Below are 19,944 nucleotides of genomic sequence, written 5' to 3'. Positions count from 1 at the left end.
ACATCGTTGTGAATCAACCCCAGTGAAATTAAATCACAGAATTCAAGCAGACTCATCCTATGACCTTGTAATTGTATGCTTCGTATTAACTCTATTTATATGATGTGTCTTATCATTGCAGACCCAAGCAAACTCATTTTGGTATACCCCACACCCCCATCCTGTAACTCCATAACGAAGTGATTGTTTCCTAATGTAGGTGTTAAAGACAGTAGTAGAGTGCTGTTTCATTTTTTTTTTATATATATATTTTTAGGGCCACACCTGCAACCTGTGGAAGTTCCCAGGGTAGGGGTCAGTTTGGAACTGCAGCTGCCAGCCTACGCCACAGCCACAGCAATGCCAGATCCGAGCCACATCTGTGACCTACACCACAGGTTGTGGCAACACCGGATCCTTAACCCACTGAACAAGGCCAGAGATCGAACCCCCATCCTCATGGATCCTAGTCGGGTTCTTAACCCGCTGAGCCACCATGGGAATTCTGAGTGCTGTTTTAATATCCTAACTTGGGCAGTTGCCCTATGGAATGTGAAATCCACCAAAAACAAAATGAATAGTTATGGGCACCAGCCGTTTCCGCAACATTTATCTTGTTTAATCCTTATAACACTCAATAAGGTTGTTGTACAGATTAAATTAAATGAGATAATTCATGTAAGGAGCTTCCTATATGCTTGTCATGTATAATGTGCTTGGCTTAATATCATTATATTTACTATAATAAGTATGTAATAACATCGTACAGTTTTGTTTTCCGCATGTACCAGCTGGGAAATGTATCGTGGTCGACTAACTAGATGCTTGATCACCAATCCTGCTTCCTCTTCCTGGGTACATGGGGGAGTCTCTATCATCCAGCCTGCCTTGCACTTGGAACGGGTGGTGTACCTCACTTCTGGCCAATGGTATGTGGGTTAGAAGTTATGTACCTCCCTTCCTTGATGGCTATAAAATATTCTGTGAAAGCTTATGCTCCTCCTCTCCCCTTTATATGGGGCTGGAAGAGAAGGGTTCTGCAATAGAGGAGCCATGTGGTGGAAGGGCCTGGATCCCCGAGTCACAGGTAGAGAAGAGCATCCTGAATCACATCAGGCTATGGTGCAAGCAGGAGGCAAACTTTGATTATTTAAGCCACTGAGATTTGAGGGCTTATTCATTATTATAGCGTAGATCATCTTACTCTAATACAGTGAGGTTGAAAACAAATATTCTTTAGTTACTTGGAAACAACTCATTAGCAGAGAAGGCAGAAGTAACTCACACATAAAACAGCTGTACGATCGAGTGGAGTTTGGGGAAAGCTGTAGGGCATCCTTCTGCAGGGAGGTTAAGTCCTCGATTTACATAATGACAATAATGGCAGGACTGGGACATGAATCAGGTGTATCTGACCTCAGGACCAGTTTTTTGGTTTTTTTTAAAACACATCCTACATCAGTTTGGGACTAACCAGTAGAAGTGCCTCCTGTAAGAGTCAGTGATAAAGTTCAAGGGGCCTTGTACCCCTTGTGCAAATGATAAGGTACAAGTAGAAGGTCTCAGGGGCCAAACCCTGTAGAATGATGTGTTAGCCCAGATCTTTAATAGGTCAACGATGGTGGAGGAAAGAGAGAACCAAAATGCAAAGCTAAAGAGGCAGTGTTAAAAGTGAGAATGGTGAGATCTGCCGTAAGTCAGAAAAGGTATTATGAGGCCAGAACCCCAAAAGGGTAACAGGACTGAGTGTAGGGAGATGACATCAGGAAGAGAGGCTGAAGCTGGAGACTGAATTTCATGTGATGCTGGTCAAGGGGATAGCCCTGATGGACAGGACCCAGCAAAGTGGACTTCAGGCAAAAGAATGAGAACAGCAGGAGTAACCATTGTGGCTTAGTGGGTTAAGGACCTGACACTGTCTCTGTGAGGATGCAGGTTCGCTCCCTGGCCTGGCTCAGTGGGTTTAGGAGCTGATGTTGCCGTAAGCTATGGTGTAGGCTGCAGATGTGGCTCAGATCTGGTGTGGCTGTGGCTGTAGCTACGATTCAACTCCTGGCCCAGGAACTTCCATATACCCCATATGCCACAGGCACAAATGTAGAAAGAAAGAAAGGAAGAAAGAGAAAGAAGGAAGGAGGGAAGGAAGGAAGGAAGGAAGGAAGGAAGGAAGGAAGGAAGGAAGGAAGGAAGGAAGGAAGGAAGTGAAGGAAGGAAGGAAGATGAAAGAAAGAAAGAAAGAAAGAAAGAAAGAAAGAAAGAAAGAAAGAAAGAAAGAAAGAAAGAAAGAAAGAAAGAAAGAAACAGAATGAGAATAGAAGTCCTCCAAAAATCTCTACAAATACCAGTTAATATTTCTATGTTGTGATCATGGATTACAGAAATGCACAATATATAAAGACTTGCTCCAATATTACTTAGGGAGTCAGCTTTGGGGTTTATGGTTTTTCCAGAAAGATGAGCCACCTCACCTCCAATTTTTCTGAGGCACCTGTATTTTAAGAGCCCTCATTGATATAGACATAATAATAGCTGGCAAAACTACCCCACAGCATTATTAAATACCCGTTGTTGAATATGCTTTTTGTCTGGCACTTGTTTTCATCTTTTTTCTAACAACAGCTATATTTTGGGGGTGAATTCCCTCTCCCTCATTTAGTATTGTTATGACTAGATTTATCAGGGTGCCCTAGTTTCCTCGACTGAAAGAATGGGTCCAAAACCCGAGTGAAATCAGCTCTCTTCCAGGGCTTTGAATTTTGAGCAGAATAACACATGAATGGGAAAGAGAGTTGAAGTTCACTCACCCAGGGGGTCCCTCGAGCCTGCTCTGGCTCTTTGCTTCTCTAAGCCTGGTCCCAAACCTTCTGATGAAATCCATGAGCTATGCTGACCTTGGTGAAATGTCAGATAAAGGCACTCAGGATCAGGACAAGGTGGTTGGGTAATCACAGGAGAGCACAAGGTGTCACTGTCACAGAACAAGTGGAAGCCAAGAACCAGATATAGACTCAGGTATCTGCCAAAGGATTCAAGCACGTAGAAACCATCAGGTTTAGGAGCTGTACTGAGGAACAATTTCCTAGTTAATTTAGAAAAGAGCGGTAGATCAGTTAGAATATTTTTGGGTTGCAAATGACAGTGTCAGTGAACTTTGGGGGGAAAAAGACTTTATTGCTTTATTTAAGCACCTTGTGATAGGAGCAATGATTATATAATTTATCATCCACCTGGAACACTTCAAGAATGAAAGAGGGAGAAGTTAATAATTAAGCTGTGACAACAGAGGTAAACAGGGCCTGCCTTAGGCAAACTGGGATGTCTGCTCATCCTAGTGTCAGGAAATCAAAAAGAATAAAAGCTGAAAGGAGGCCAGGGTTCTCTCTGTGTGGCTGACCTTTTACTTTCTACTTCCTGGGTGTGAGCTTTATCTGCATAAATATGTAGCAGGGGACATGACTGCCAGAAGGTCCAGCTCAAATTCTTACGATTACCAATCAGAGAGGAAAAGATGCTTTTCCATCTGCTCTGGTGTGAAATATCCTGCCCCAGAATTTCGAGTAGGCTGGCCTGTATCACCTGACCATCCCTGGACCGATCTGTGTGAACAAAAGCATGCACTGCTACCATTGGCTCACCTTGGGCCACACGCCTTTCTTGTGTCAAAGACATAGGCGTGCCATTAATTAATAGTCCCAGTAGTTTGGAACAGCATTTCCCCAAAGGGAAAAATTATTCTGGGAGACAAAACCGTATATATCCGCTCTGACAGCCTTAGAGAGTGCCTGCTGCCAACTCCGCTGGCAGCACGAGAACATAAAACACAGCTATTTAGGGAGTTCCCATCGTGGCTAGGTGGCAATAAACCCGACTAGAATCCATGAGGATGTTGGTTTGATCCCTGGCCTGGCTCAGTGGGTTAAGCATCCAGCATCATGGCAAGCAGCAGTGTAGGTCGCAGAAATGGCTCGGATCCCGAGTTGCTGTGGCTGTGGCTCTGATTCGACCCCTAGACTGGGAACTTCCATGTGCCGTGAGTGCATGCCTAAAAAGCAAACAAACAAACAGGCAAACAAAAAGAACTATTTAATAAAACACATGTGATCTCAAACAAAGCTGTTTGATGGAGGAGCTACCTGGGAATGGGTTAAACCATGAACTCAGCAACCCTGGAAACCCTTCACCATCCACTTTCATAAAGTAGATTGTTCTATCCCATTATAGTCTGGCATATAATAGTCTATTAGAGACATGGAAGGCCCAAGGCGTGCTGTCCCTATGAACCCCTTGAACCTCTCAAATGAAGTGAATTTACCCCACCTAAAGCCACAGGCAGAACCACAAAGGCACTGGACTGGGCACCTTGACTTTAAAGGGGCAGTTGGAGGAACGAAAGCAAAGGGAGGACTCCATAGAAAAGGGTTGAGAGAGAGGATGCCAGAGGCAGCCTTTCCTTCCATCCCAGCTTGGCCAAGGTCCCAGGGATTCCACTGCCACTGGCTCCTGTTTCAGCTCTGTTGTTGGAAAGCACCAGCATTTATGATGAAACTTGGAAGAGAGATGCTACCTGAGGCCACCCTGGGATAATCCTCTCCACCTTGCAGAGGGTCCCACGGTGGCTAAAATTCACCAGCCGTCCCCTTGCCCCCCGTCCAGCCCTTCCCTTGGAGAAAAAGGAGTGGATAAGCGTGTGGAAGGCTGACTGGGTGACTGAGAGCTCCCACCAAAGAAGGAACTCAGCACAGCAGGAGGGAGAGTGAAGCCCAACGGAATACGATTTCGCAGTGGAGCCCTCGCCGTTACAGGGAACACAGTGTTTACTGGAGAGAGCTCTTCAGCCCCAGAGTCCTCTATACCTTCCAGAAAACAGCAGTCTCAACTCTAATAATTAACCAAGAGCTCAGCCCAGACCCTTTTTGAGTGGATGGGCTGTCCTTGCCACGGTGCTGAGCAGGAGGAATGTTGCTGGCAAGCCTTGCCCTTTTGAACCTGCCAGCTAGGCTGAACATTCTGGAAGCCATACTCACTTATTGGAATACCACATTATAAATGGGAGATTCCACACAGGCTATTCATAGGTAAATTCTCTCCTGCTGAGCTTAACGTATCTGGCCCAGTCAAAAGAAATGCTTGGAAATAAACAGTATCTGAATACACAAATAGGCATGGACATCTGGTTCAGAAGTAGCTAATGAAACATCAACACAGCTCACCTTGGCCCAGAGTTCAGAGTAATGAAACAAATTACTGGTAGTTGACAGAATCATTTCGGTGCCCATCTATGGTCAGTGTATGTATTGGCTGTCCCATTTTATTCTTGTGTCTTTTCAAATGTTTCCTATCACTTCATTCATTGTTCAAGACTTTCTTTTTGATTTTTTTTTTTGGCCTTTTAGGGCTGCACCTGTGGCATATGGAAGTCTCCAGCCTAGGGGTTGAATCAGAACTACAGCCGCCAGCCTACACCACAGCCACAGCATTGCCAGATCTGAGCCCCATCTATGACCTACACTGCAGCTCACGGCAATGCTGGATCCTTAACCCACTGAGTGAGGCCAGGGATTGAACCCACATCTTCAAGGATACTCGTTGGGTTCTTAACCTGCTGAGCCACAGTGGGTGCTTCTCTTTTTGAACTTCTCATTCAAATATAGAGGGCTTGCTTGTGGACCCTTCCAGACTGAGGCACTCAATTGCCCAGCTGCTGGAGTGCTGATGGCCAGTTGCTCTCAGCTGAGCCCTCTCCACTGTGGGCTCTCTGCACAGGGCACTGCCTTGCATTCTTCACAACAGCCAAGGTAGGAAAGAACCTCAGTGTTGGTCAAAAGGGGAATGGATCAAGAAGATGCGGTACATATGTATGATCCAGCAATCCTACTTCTGGGCACAGATCCACACAAGACTATAGTTCAAAAAGATCCATGCACCCCTGTGTTGATAGCAGCACTATTTACAAGACATGGAAACAACCTAAATGTCTATTAACAGATGAATGGATAAGGAAGCTGTGGTACATATATACAATGGAATATTACTTAGACATTAAAAAGAATGACATAATGCCATTTGCAGCAATATGAATAGGCCTAGAGATTATCATACTAAGTGAAGTCAGAAAGACAAATACCATAATGGTGTCACTTATGTGTGGAACCTCAAATAAGACGCAAATGAACATATCTACAAAACAGAAACAGACTCACAGATGTAGAGAACAGACTTGTGGTTGTCAAGGGAGATGGTGGAGGAAGGAATGATTGGGAGTTTGGGATTAGCATATGTAAACTATTATATGTAGGATGGATAAACACCAAGGTCCTACTGTACAGCACAGGGAACTAGAGTCAACATCCTGTAATGAACCATAATGGAGAAGAATATGAAAACTGGAGTTCCCGTCATGGCGCAGCAGAAACGGATCTGACCAGGATCCATGAGGACGTAGGTTTGATCCCTGGCCTCGAACAGTGGGTTAAGGATCCGGCGTTGCCAGGAGCTCTGGTGTAGTTCAAAGATGCGGCTCAGATCTGGCATTGCTGTGGCTGTGGTGTAGGCCAGTGGCAGCAGCTCCAATTCAGTACTTAGCCTGGGAACGTCCATATGTCGCAGGTGTGGCCCTACAAAGAGAGAAAAAAAAAAAAATGTGAGAACTGGAGTTCCGTCTTGGCTCAGTGGTTAACAAATCGGACTAGGAACCATGAGGTGGTGGGTTCGATCCCTGGCCTTGCTCAGTGGGTTAAGGATCTGGTGTTGCCGTGACCTGTGGCGTAGGTTATAGATGTGGCTCAGAACTGGTGTTGCTGTGGCTGTGGTGTAGGCTGACAGCTGCAGCTCTGATTAAACCCCTAGCCTGGGAATCTTCATATGCTGCAGGTGCAGCCCTAAAAAAGATAAAAAAGACAAAAAAAAAAAAGTAAAAACTGAATCACTTTGCTGTATAGAAATAAATACAAAATTGTAAATCAACTACACTTCAATAAAATTAAAAAATGACAATAATCATCAAAGAACTAAAAAAAAGGATATGGTACATATACAATGGAATATCATTCAGCTTTAAAAAAGAAATAAATCTTACCATTTGTGACAAGATAGATGAAACTGAAGGGCATTATGCCAAGTGAAAGAAGCCAGACAAAGACAAATACTGGGAGTTCCCATTGTGGCTCGGTGGAAACAAACCTGACTAGTATCCATGAGGATGTGGGTTTGATCCCTGACTCCACTCAGTGGGTTAAGGATCTGGCATTGCTGTAAGCTGTGGTGTAGGTTGTAGATGTGGCTCAGAACTGGTGTTGCTTCGGCTGTAGTGTAGGCTGGCAGGTACAAGTCCAATTCCATCCCTGGCCTGGGAAATTTCATATGCCACACTGCAGCCCTAAAAAAAAAAAAAAGAAAAAACCTCTATGATACCACTTATTTATGGAATCTAAAAAAAAAAAAAAAAAAAAGTTGAATGTATAGAAACAGAGATTAGAAAAGTGGTTACCAGGGGTTGGGAAGGGAGGAAATAAGAGACTAGTAATATATCACAAACTTGCAGTTACAAGATGAATAAGATCTGACAGTCTGGGGAGTTCCCATAGTGGTGCAGTGGAAATGAATCCGACCAGGGACCACGAGGTTGCGGGATCAATCCCTGGCCTCAATCAGTGGGTTAAGGATCAGGCATTGTTGTGAACTGTGATGTAGGTCGCAGTCGAGGCTCGGATCCTGCGTTGCTGTGGCTGGGGCGCAGGCCAGCAGCTGTAGCTCCAACTGGACCCCTAGCCTGGGAGCCTCCATATGCTGAGAATGCAGCCCTAAAAAGCAAAAAGCAAAAAAAAAAAAAAAAAGATCTGACAATCTAATGTATAACCTGGTGGCTATTATAATTTATAACACTGTATTGTATAATTGAAATTTCTAAGAAAGCAAAATTTAAATGTTCTTACCTAAGGAAAAATTTTAAAACAGGGAGAGAAAAGAGATACCTCTTTCATCCAAGGTCATGACCCTTCTTTGGAGACAGTCCGTATCTTTTAAAGAAAGGACCAACTTACTGAACAGAAAGTGCATGAAGACTTGAAGAGACACTTCTCAATAGAGAATTTGTGGTTAATTTGAGTGCATAAAGGTGTGACTCTCACCTTCTCATTTAGGATGTCTCTGAAGGACCATCCTAAATCCAGATTTCCCTGTGGGATTGGCAGAGTTCAGCTTTCTCTCTTCAATACCTAGCCTTCACCTGGTCTCTCTTCAATACCTAGCCTTGCTCAGTGGGTCAAGGTCTCTCTTTTCAGTCATACCTCGTTTCTCACAGATATTGTTGCCGAGAGCTTCCCCCCCCAGTACACTTTTTGCGTATGAATCTCCATCTTGGCGTTTGCCTCCAGATAACCTGACCCCTGATAACCTTTATCACAGATACCAACAAGTGCATCGGCCATAACGGTACTACTTGACGCATTTTTACAAAATGAGCACACCTGTATAACCAGCCCCCAAATCAAGTGACACCCCACAGGCTCTCTTCTCATCACTAATGGTCACCACTAGTGCACTTCTAATAGCAGAGATATGTTTTTTTCTGTTTGGGGGCTTTATTGAAATGGTGTCATGTAGGGTATATTCATTTTGTGTCAGGCTTCTTTCATTCAACATTTTGTGAGGTTCTTGCATGTTGTCGTTATGAGGTTGCACAAAATTCGCTCCCATTGCTATATGGTATTCCACTCTGAGAAAATAACGCCGTTTATTTTTCTACCCTGTGGTTGATGGGCATTGGGCATTTGGCTAGTGCCAATTTGAGGCAGATATGAACAGCACTGCAAAGAACATTCCAGAGTATGTCTTCAGAGGGGCATGAGCCCTCATTGCTGCAGGGAATTTAAAATACGTAGTTTGGGTATATACCACCAGTTTTCCAAAGTGGCCATACCAAGTTATACAGCCATGTGTCAACCAAGAACATTAAGACAAAGCCTTGGTGTTTTTCATCCTTAGCCATTGTGTGGTGAGTATATTTATTGTGAGTTCTTTGTTTGTTGTTCTCTTTTTAGGGCCGCACTAGCAGCATACGGAAGTTCCCTGGCTAGGGTTCGAATCAGAGCTGCAACTGCCGGCCTACACCACAGACAGAGCCACAGCAATACAGGATATGAGCCACATCTGTGACCTACAGTGAAGCTCACAGCAATGCCAGATCCTTAACCCACTAAGCAAGGCTAGGTATTGAACCTGCATCCTCATGGAGACTAGTTGGGTTCTTAACCCACTGAGCCACAGCAGGAACTCCTGTTTTTTGTTTGTTTGCTGGTTTGTTTTATGACTGCACCTGTGGCATGTGGGATTCCCTGGGCCTGGAGTTGAATCTGAGCCACAGCTGTTACCTTTGCCAAAGCTGTGGCAATGCTGGATCTTTTAACCTACCGTGCTGGGCCAGGAATCGAACTTCCAACCCACAGCCACCAGATCTGCATAGTCAGATTCTTAACCCACTGTGCCACAGCAGGAACTCCTAAGTATATTGTGATTTTAATTTGCATTTCTCCGGAGGCCAATGAAGCTGAACACATTTCCCTATGTTTCTTGGCCATTTGGAGATTTTCTCCCTTGAGAATGTTCAAGGCTTTGCCCATTTTCTGTTGGGTTATCAAGACAATTCTTTCTTTACCGTTGGCTATTGGGAGACCCTACAGAGACCATCTTGAGGTAAAGAATAATGGTATTTTGTCCAAGGACAGAGCATGCAGGAGGGTATATAGGAAATGGCAAACACGGGCTTCAAAATTGCTGGAGAAGGGACGTAGAAATGAAATTCATCCACAGCAGCAAAGTCATAGACTCATGTGGGGAAACGTACATTGAGGTGGGGTCCAGGAAGCCGTGGACACAGATGGGGTCCAGCTGTTGGATGCCAGAAAGCCAAAGTGGTGGCTTTGGGTGGGTGCCTGCAAGAATCACAGGAATCCACTCAACTGATAAGATGCTGCATCCTGGAGAAATGTCATTCACGATTGCGAGAATAGTTGGAAAAGGCTGTGGTCCCTGGGTGGCAACCAAAGAGGTTAGAATGAAACAGGATGGTTATCGTTAGTCTTGTATATAAAGGCAGAGTCACAAGATCATTAAGTAGATAGCATGGCTTTAGAGCAGAAGAGGGGGTGCAGGCTTTTTCCAGGTTCACTCAACCACCACATGTGAGAAATAACAAGGGCAGCTTGACCGAGAACACAAAATGACATTATCCAGGCAACTCTGTTCCTGGGGAGCAGCCCACAACCTCAAACAGCAGGAGGGGGCCAGAGTCAGATGGACTGGGACTTTGCATCCTCTTTCTGCCTGTCTGCAAAATCAGCCCTCCCCACACCCCTGCTCCAGGGTCAGACCAGTCCTTACTGGCCCCTGGGAGTTTTGAAGCTACTCTGGATCCTGCTTTTCTATCAGTTTGACCTGAAGGGGTGCCTCATGCTGATTACTGGGGCCTAGTGACTGATCATAAAATCCAGGACCCTGTTTTGCCCTTTTCTATCTAAGGACTTGTGCTCTTGCGAAGATCTTACTATTTTGTTAAGAATAGACTCTCAGGGAGTTCCCGTCATGGCTCAGTGATTAAGGAATCCGCCAAGGAAGCATGAGGTTGCGGGTTTGATCCCTTGCCTCGCTCAGTGGGTTAAGGATCTGGCATTGCCATGAGCTGTGGTGTAGGTTGCAGATGCAGCTCGGATCTGGTGTTGCTGGGGCTCTGGTGTAGGCCGGTGACTACAGCTCTGATTAGACGCTGAGCCTGGGAACCTCCATGCGCTGCGGGTGTGGGCTTACAGAAAGGCAAAAAAAAAAAAAAAAGAATATACTCTCAGGAGTTCCCATTGTGACTCGGTGGAAACAAATCTGACTAGTGTCCATAAGGACGAAGGTTCAATCCCTGGCCTCGCTCAGTGAGTTAAGGATTTGGCATTGCCATAAGCTGTGGTGTAGGTCACAGATGTGGCTTGGATCTGGTGTTGCTGTGGCTGTGGATCTGGCATTTCTATGGCTGTGGTGTAGGCTGGCATCTGCAGTTCCAATTGGACCCCTAGCCTGAGAACCTCCATATGCAGCAGGTGCAGCCCTAAAAAGACAAAAAAATAAAAAGAATAGACTCTCTTGGAGTTCCCATTGTGGCTCAGTGGGTTAAGAACTCAACCTGATGTCCATGATGATGTGGGTTTGATCCCTGACCTTGCTCAGTGGTTAAGGATCCACGTTGCCACAAGCTGTGGCACAAGATGTGGCTTGGATCCCGTGTTGCTGTGGTTATGGCTGTGGCCAGCAGCTGCAGCTCTGATTTCACCCCTGGATGGGGAGCTTCCAAATGCCACAGGTGCTGCCATAAAAAGAAAAAAAAAAGTCTCTCTTGAGGGAATCTTTATTTTAAAATCAGGGCAAAGATGGAAAACAAGATATTTTCCACAAACCTAGTCTGCCCTATCAATCCTCCAGGAACCTTGTGCCTATAAGTTAGTAGATAAGGACTGCAGGGGAAAAAAATGACTTTCCTTTATTGATTCAGTGACACTTTCCTTGTGTATCCGCTCTGTGCTGGGTGCTACGCACCCCTGAAACCCAGCAGGACCCAAGACAGACACAGGGAGTTCATGAGACATTTATTCCACTAGGTCATGTAGACACTAAGTACATAAGATCAGTCAAGGCTAAGGACAGGGAAACTCAGGTTCCTTTCTCTCAAAGTGGTTAACCCTCTTTTAAGTTTTTGTTCATGGGGATAATTTATTGCAAAATGCTAAGAACAGTTTCTACAACAGTGGTTCTCGACTGGGACTAATCGTGGCCCTGGGGGACATTTGGTGATGTCTGGGAACGTATTTGGAGCATCTAGTGGGGAGCATCCTGGGTGCTGCGAAACGCCCCACAGAGCCCTGAACCTCCCCTCCCCCGCCCAACAAAGAATCATCTGACTCCAAATTTTAACAGTGCTGCAATTGAGAAATCTTGTTCTGCACTAAACCCTGGCTCCTTCCAAGCCCAGGAATAATAGCTTTTTTGTTGTTGTTGGTCCAAAGCAGTTTGGGAGAGGGGTGCTTTATATTTACCACCGATAACTTACTAGCACTTCCTAAGGGACAAGCATTGCGCTAAGACCTTTCTCTTTATTAACTCAGTTACTCACTAGGAAAATATGACATATGTACTATTAGTCTCATTTTACAAATAAAGAAACAGAAGGTCAAAGGGATTAAATAACACCGCTTAGGTCATATAGCTCATAAGTGGCAGAGCCAGCATTTGAAACCAGATTTGATGAAGCCTAGGCCTTTAACCAACTTACTCACCAGTTCTTGGGGTAATTTCATTACTTGCATTTTCATGAGGTTTTGTAGATTTCAAAGCACTTTCGCAGGATCCTCCCTGACCTGGAGCAGGGTTTTGTGGTAAAGTACTGGCTTGATGTCTAATATGTATTTGAATCCTAGTCCTTGCTTACTTGGTGACCTCCGATAAATGACTTGACCCATTTTGGCCTCTGAATTCTCATTTCTAACATGAGAGCATTGAACTAGAGGATTTCTCAGGGCTCTTCCAAATTGAATCTTTTTACTGATGGATGATAGAAGGTAAAACTGCAATCTGTATCACTGGCTATCCAACTTCTTGATCATACAGTACAATAAGAGAGTCCTTTTGCATTATGACTCAGCACATACACACACACACACAAACACACAATCGAAATATAAGTTTTACAGAGCATACCGAAAGGATCAGATCTACCAGGCTGCACTGCAGTAACACGCAGTCCCTAAATCTCAAAGCACCAAAGATTTTTTTCTGGCTCACGTGGTGTGCCACCATGAGGTGGCTGTGGATATTGCTCCACTTTGTCCTTCCAGGACTCAGGCTGATGGAGCAGCCTCCAGCTCAAAGGTCACCAGTCTTAATGACAGAGGGAAAGGGACCCTGGGGAATCCCACGCTGGTGCTTAAAACTTCCACTCATACTAGGAAGCACCACTTCTGGTTAAATTTCTTTGGCCAAATCACTTGGCCAACCTAACTTCAAGTGGGTGTGGAAATGCAACTCCACCATGTGCCTGGGGAAGAACCAAAAATATCTAGTGCACAAGCACAAATGACTCCTGCAAAATATGCATTGTGATTAATTTTATGTATCAGCTTAGCTGGGTCAGCATGGTGCCCAGATATTTGGTCAAACATTATTCTGGATGTTTTAGGGTGAAACTTACACTTAAATCAATGGAACTTGAATAAAGCAGATTGCCCTCCATTGTACGGGTGGGCCTCATCCAATCAGTCGATGGTCTGAATAGCACAAAAGACCGACCATCCCCTGAGCAAGAAGGAATTCGGCCAGCAGACAGTCTTTGCACTTGAAATGTAATAGCGACTCTTTATGGGTCCCCAGCTTGCAGGCTAGCCCTGCAGATTTTGGACTTTCTAGCCTCCTTAATCAAGTGAGCTAATTCCTTTAACTATTTATCTTTATATACATATCCTATTGGTTCTTTTACTCTGAAGAACCCTGACGGATACACGCGCCCATACCGTGTAAGATGAATGCTGATGTTTGTTTGCATGTTGTTTGTTTGCATATTGTTTGCATAATTGTTTGCTTTTTCAATTTAATTGCCTTCTGTCCTACCCTATTATATTCTGTTTTTTTTATTTTAAAATGCTACAAAATCCAATACATTGATCGCAAACTATGGCTTTTAATTATAAACTTCAAAAAGACTGGCTTATATCCGATTGGAAGTGAAACACTTGAGAGCTAATCCTCCTTTTAGCCAGTTAGAGATGACTGGTTTTACACGAGAAATGGCATAGGTGTCCATGTTTCCGCTTAAAGAGAAAACAAAACAAAGTGGAAATTTATGTTAACACAATTAACCAGACTCTCCTCTCACCACAGGAAGCAAATTCTAATCACGTTCATTGATACAGCAGGAGCAGATTATTGATTTGGCAGAACAGGTGTACATTCCCAGTGACTGAACTGAGCAGATGTCCAGAGTCAAGTTGCAGTATTTAGCAAAGAAAGAAAAGCCACCCCTAGGATAATGGATGTTATGGACTGCATTGTTAGGAAACCCTCGGAACCTCAGACATCATAAAACAACAACAGAGTTTACAAGGAACAGACTGAACCCACACGCTAGAATGAGAATTATTTACACTTTACTATACAATTAACATTCTATAATTATATGGCTCAAACTCCAGCTACTATGTAATGGCATTCTGCCAGAGAATACCAATTTCTCCTCTCCAAGGAACCACTGAAAATCATTAGTTTGTCTAAGCAAGTCTGTCCCAACGAATTCTATTGTTGTTTCATAAAGCCCAGAGTTAAACCTTGTAGAAATGATCATAAATAGATCTATAAAATGAACAGGGCTTACCTACTTAAAATAGATATAATCAGATACAAAAGAGGTAAAACCACATTTTTTTTTAATAGCTGCACCTGCCGCCTATGGATGTTCCCAGGCCCAGGATGGAATCTGAGCCACAGCTGCGACCTACACTGGATTGTTGAACCCACTGCACTAGGCTGGGGATCAAAACATACCTCTGCAGCAACGTGAGCTGCTGCAGTCCGGTTCTTAACCCATGGCACCAGTAACCTACAGCGGGAACGCTAGTAAAATTACATTTTATGGGGCCAATGCATAAAAGCCATGCTGGTTACTACTGCACACTGTAGGTGACACATTCACACAAATCTGAGCAACGAGGTCCCTCAGAGTTGTGCAACATGGTGGCCCTGACAGAGAAAGTCTCTCTTAGAGAATGCGCCCTTGTAGGGCTTTTCCCTCTGGCTCTACTAAGTAACCAAAGTTCTTAGTGCTTAGTGATAGACTAAAAAGTATTCCTTGATGCAATTTCCATATGAAGGAAACGAGGTTTTGTGATGCTGTGGCAGGGGACACCACCAAAGTGTTACTGTTAATAACAGACAAAGCCATTATGGTAATTTATTTATTTTATTTATTTTTTTATTTTTTGGTCTTTTTTTTTGCCTTTTCTAGGGTCACTCCCACGGCATATGGAGATTCCCAGGCTAGGGGTCTAATCAGCCTACATCAGAGCCACAGCAACGCGGGATCCAAGCCGCATCTGCAACCTACACCACAGCTCACAGCAATGACGGATCCTTAACCCACTGAGCAAGGGCAGGGATCGAACCCACAACCTCAGGCTTCCTAGTCAGATTCATTAAGCACTGCGCCACGACAGGAACTCCCATTATGGTAATTTAGACCAGTGCTCTCTGCCTGTTCTTCTGTCTGCTTCTAAGATAGTTCATTCCTTCTGGTTGAAGAGCAAAAACAGAAACAGAAAACAAACCGAAAAAAACCAACAAAACAAGAACCACATGACAATCTTTGAGACGACGTAGGCAGTATTATTTTTAAACTGGGAAAAATGGCTGAAACCGTTGCATAAAGATAGAAAAAAAATGTCTCAATTCTCTGTGAATATAACAGCTCAGTTTCAAGGAAGCTGACCTGACTTATGATACACCTGAGCACAGATAACACTGCAAGTTCCTCCTCTACCTGATAAAACGTGAAGACAAGAAATGGGGTGCTAAAATCTAGAAGCTTCTCCCACCCAGCCAGTAACTTGGGGTTGCGGATGTGCTCACGGCTTCCCAATGAATCAGAAGGTTTCTGAAGCTTCGATCTGCCTGATGTTTTGCTGTTTATTTAGGACAAGACCAAGCCAAGAGTCACATCATTTAAAACACAGGAAAAGAAGCAGGCAACCCGTCTCACCTATTAAAAAGGTGAAACACATTGAAAATATTAACAGAACCTCCTCCTTTCTGCTGCATCCAGCCCTGCAAACTGGGTGGAGTGGTAGATGAGCGCTGTAAAGAGAGAGGAAGGGCAGGTCTGGGAGCTGGTGGATTTCGGTGGCGTGTGGATTCTGTGTCTGCGAGCGAAGATGCACCGCGGTCTTTCCACACTGACAAGCCACAATCGCCATCAATTCAGGTGGGTCCCGGTCCACTGAGACTTTCTGTGTACTGAAGAGAGGCTCACCCCAAATGCCTGGCTAACAGGTAGGTGGGTGATGGAAATGCACCCAGAGACACTGCCTAAGACAAGAGTAAGCAGTGGGACTTGTGTAGAAGGTCCGCTGCTCCTGAAGCCTCTGACTCACATCATTGGTTGTTTTAAAACAACAGAGAACAAAGGCACGGCCATCCCAAAACAAAACCCTCTGCAGGCCCCATGCTGCCCTTGACCCGAAACTTGATAATCCCTGATTGAAGGGGTCAGAAGCTGGCTGAGCAGCGCCTCTGCATCTTCTGAAGGGCACAGATTCGTCATTCAATGTTCTTTTCACTTGCCATCTCAACCTGGCTCATAAGAACAGCCTTGCTTATGGAGTTCCCGTCGTGGCTCAGTGGTTAGCGAATCCGACTAGGAACGTGAGATTCCGGGTTTGATCCCTGGCCTTCCTTAGTGGGTTAAGGATCTGGCATTGCCATGAGTTGTGGTGTAGGTTGCAGACCCGCCTCGGATCCCGTGTTGCTGTGGCTCTGGTGTAGGCCGGCGGCTACAGCTCCGATTCAGCCCCTAGCCTGGGAACCTCCATATGCCGCGGGAGCGGCCCAAGAAATAGCAACAACAACAACAACAAAAAGACAAAAGACAAAAAAAAAAATAAAATAAAAAATATATATACATTCAAGATGATTTGATATTGACTGGTACTATCTGGGTGTGGAAATGTATAGATTTCCAGAGTTATTTAAACTTTATCTCTTGGAGCAAGCTAAAGCCCTTATTCCGATCATAATCACAGATAACATTTTTTATCCTCCTATGAGTCAGACACTTTATACTTTACATGGATTATCTCGCAGCTTCATTTAAGGCCTGCAACCAACCTCTGAGGTGGGTATTGTTGTTAATGTCATTTCACAGATAAGAATATCCAGCTCAGAGAGGTTCTGCAACTTTTCCAATGCCACAGGGTAAGTGGCAGAGATGGCATTTAAACCTAGGGTGTGCGGCCAAGTTACCATCCGTAGATCTTACTACCTACCTACCTAATTAATGAACATTAAGTCTCTTGTCCTCCACAGACTCCACCAATTCTCCAGGCCAGTGGAGGGAGACAGAGTGGAGAAGCGTCTTGGACCTGCCGCCATCTCTACTCCCACTGCCTGGCAGAAAGAGGTTCATGAGGGGTGTTCCTTGCAGGCCCTTGTACCCTATCTCTCCTTGGAGCGTCATTACCTCTATTGAAGTTCCTCAGAACAATGGCGAGAGTCTAGGAGTCAGGACCTAGCTGCGTACTTACTGCCAGTTGGAGCATGTGAGGGCATGTCCGGGTTATGCATGTCCAGGTTGATGAGAATCCAATTAGCATGAAAGCCTGATGCATCTTAGGTGAGTGAATTAGGACTTGACGGCTCTTCCCAGCGGCTAAGACTTCTCCAACTGGGGAGACCAACAGTCTCCTTTGGACCGCCCAGGTAACATGCCAGACACGGAAGGCATGCCCCCAAAGAATGAAAATGTTTTGGGGTGCAGAAGCTTGGGAAAATGTTTGGGGTACACCTGCTGGGAATTAACAGAAAGAGAAGATTTTTTTAGTCAGTGCTGGTCAAGTTGTTTCTGCTTTGGTACCACAGGGAATTCCTATCAGGTCCCTGAGAAATAGGGACATAAAAAGATTATTAATGAATCAAATAGCAAAGGAGAGCTAGGCTGATATGCAACCATAGGAAAGGGACAGAGCAATGCTGTCTTGCTTGTGATGTTTGGCCCAAGTGGGAGAACATTTCAGTACCTTCAGCCTTTAACAGGCTATAGCTGTTGTGATTTATAATCTGCTGTCTCTTGGCTTGGCCAGGGCCTGGGTTTCTCCTTGGCTCTCTTAGTCTCATTTGGCTCTGTCTGGTCCTACAGATCACCTGAGTTTCTGCTCCATCTCCCACTTAGGCCCCTTGACTGTTTGGCTCTACCTTGAGGGCACCTCATCCTTTGCCACAGCAGGTGTATGACAGGGCTGCAGGTTCCAAGTTCTCCTGGAGCTTCGGGAACTCTTGGACCCTGGGACAGAGAGCTGCCTGGAGAAATTCGAAGTCAAGTCCTCCCTCTATTAACTGTAAGGACCACCAGCTTGCCAAGACGTGGCTGTCCCTTTTCAGAGTCTTAACTGAGAAGGAAGGTAGAAATCTCCCTTCTTCTTGGCTTTCTTCTCCAGGTTTTAGGCTCTCCCCAGGAGAGGGGAGAGCAGAACACACACTTCCCATCCTCTTTCTCTGACCTCCATGATTTAAGGAAACTTAAGGTGACTAACTAACCTCTTTGGTCCATTCTCATTTCTTCCCACAATCCCTTCAGTTAGGAAAGGTGAGTATTTCTTATTTCCTTGACATTGCAGCCCCCTTGATATATGGATCAAGAAGACTTGTGTCCTGGCTGTTGTGGGCAGGAGGGCTACATTTTCTATACTAGGAAGAACCTGTGAATTATTTTCCCAGGCGTAACCTTCATATAGTAAACAAAACAAAACCTCTGCAGCTAAAAGCTACAGCAAACTCTCATTATCTCTCCCCATAAAACCTGATTTTATTGTCTTTCTAAAGAGGGCAAATACACCGTATCTCTCACCCGGAGGCATAATAATGGCCCTCCTCAGAGGTGAGAGAAAGTAATAAAACATGATTCAAGGGCTAAATTAGAATGCACAGCTTGAACATTTGCAACCCACATTTTTAAAACTATTACAATCTAAACCATCCCCTCAAGGCCTCCTCTGTATCGAAGATCAGCACATATTTAAGTCGGGAGCTTCATGTTCAGCTCTGGAAGTTGATTCACCTTTTACTCAGATTAAACTACTCATCTTCAGTAGCAGGTGCCAGGCACCAACACCCTAATCTGTGTCTCCAGGAGATGGAGCTCTTCTTTATGGGTCTTTTTGGTGAGAAGTCAAGCATTTCCAGCACAGAGCAAGTGCTCTTTAATCCAGGAGACCATTTGAGATATTATGGAGTGGAAAAAACACTTAGTCTGCAGTCAGGAAACATAAGCTGTGGTTGTTTTGCCACTCTTGACCTTTGTGATCTAAGGAAACGTAAAGCGACTCCCGGAGTTCCATTATGGCTTAGCAGTAATGAACCCAACTAGTATCCATGAGGACACAGGTTCGATCCCTGGCCTCACTCAGTGGGTTAAGCATTCCGTGTTGCCATGAGCTGTGGTGTAGGTCACAGATGCAGCTTGGATCTGGCATTGCTGTGTTGCTGTGGCTGTGGTGTAGGCCAGCAGCTGCTGTTCCAATTTGACCCCTAGCCTGGTGTGGACCTAAAAGGCCAAAAAAAAAAAAAAAAAAAAAAAAAAGTGACTCATAATAACCTCGCTGAACTTTTGTTTCCTTCCTCCATAAGACACTCTCTTTAAGGACCATTATCAATCTCTGTATCTTTACTAAAAAAAAAAAAAAAAAAAACAAAACTCCGTCAGCATTCTTCATTTATAATATTATGGAATGCTGCCCCCTTGTGTTTTCTTAGGGTTCATGTACTTTAAATTTTTTTTAATTCTTAATTTCAAAATGATTAAAATTCTTAATTTAAAAATTGTTCCCTTATGCTCAACTCCCGCAGAAACAAATATTCCTGATACTTGGTTTTAAAAATAAATTAGGCAGTTCCCGTTGTGGTTCAGTGGGTTAAGAACCTGATGTAATGTCCGTGAGGATGCAGGTTTGTTTCCTGGCCTTGCTCAGTGGGTTAAGGATCTGGTATTGCCATGAGCTGTGGTATAGGTTGCAGACATGGTTCAGATCCTGCGTTGCTGTGGCTGTGGTGTAGGCCGGTGGTTACAGCTCCGATTCGACCCCCAGCCTGGGAACCTCCGTATGCTGTGGGTGCGGCAAAAAAAAGAAAGAAGTTCCTGGAGTTCCCATCATGGCACAGTGGAAACGAATCCGACTA

The 19,944-nt window shown here is 44.6% G+C and overlaps 1 protein-coding gene across 2 annotated transcripts in view; it reads left to right on the top strand.

Moving 5' to 3' along the window:
* Positions 1-18,994, top strand: part of DEPTOR (DEP domain containing MTOR interacting protein) — a 234,387-nt gene extending 215,393 nt beyond the window's left edge. For both annotated transcript variants that reach the window (XR_014842788.1, XR_014842789.1), the window contains one exon: positions 17,080-18,994. The gene's annotated coding sequence lies outside the window, so the exon portion shown is untranslated. The remainder of the gene's footprint in view (positions 1-17,079) is intronic.
* The last annotated feature ends 950 nt before the right edge of the window (positions 18,995-19,944 follow it).

Source organism: Sus scrofa, chromosome 4, assembly GCF_054392235.1.
Source record: "Sus scrofa isolate SSC_HxYL_T2T_F1_AM1 chromosome 4, Sscrofa_HxYL_maternal_Yorkshire_Landrace_v2.0, whole genome shotgun sequence".
Classification (NCBI taxonomy): domain Eukaryota; kingdom Metazoa; phylum Chordata; class Mammalia; order Artiodactyla; family Suidae; genus Sus; species Sus scrofa.
The sequence above is the reverse complement of the archived record's forward strand: the minus strand, read 5'-3'. Positions and strand labels throughout refer to the sequence as shown.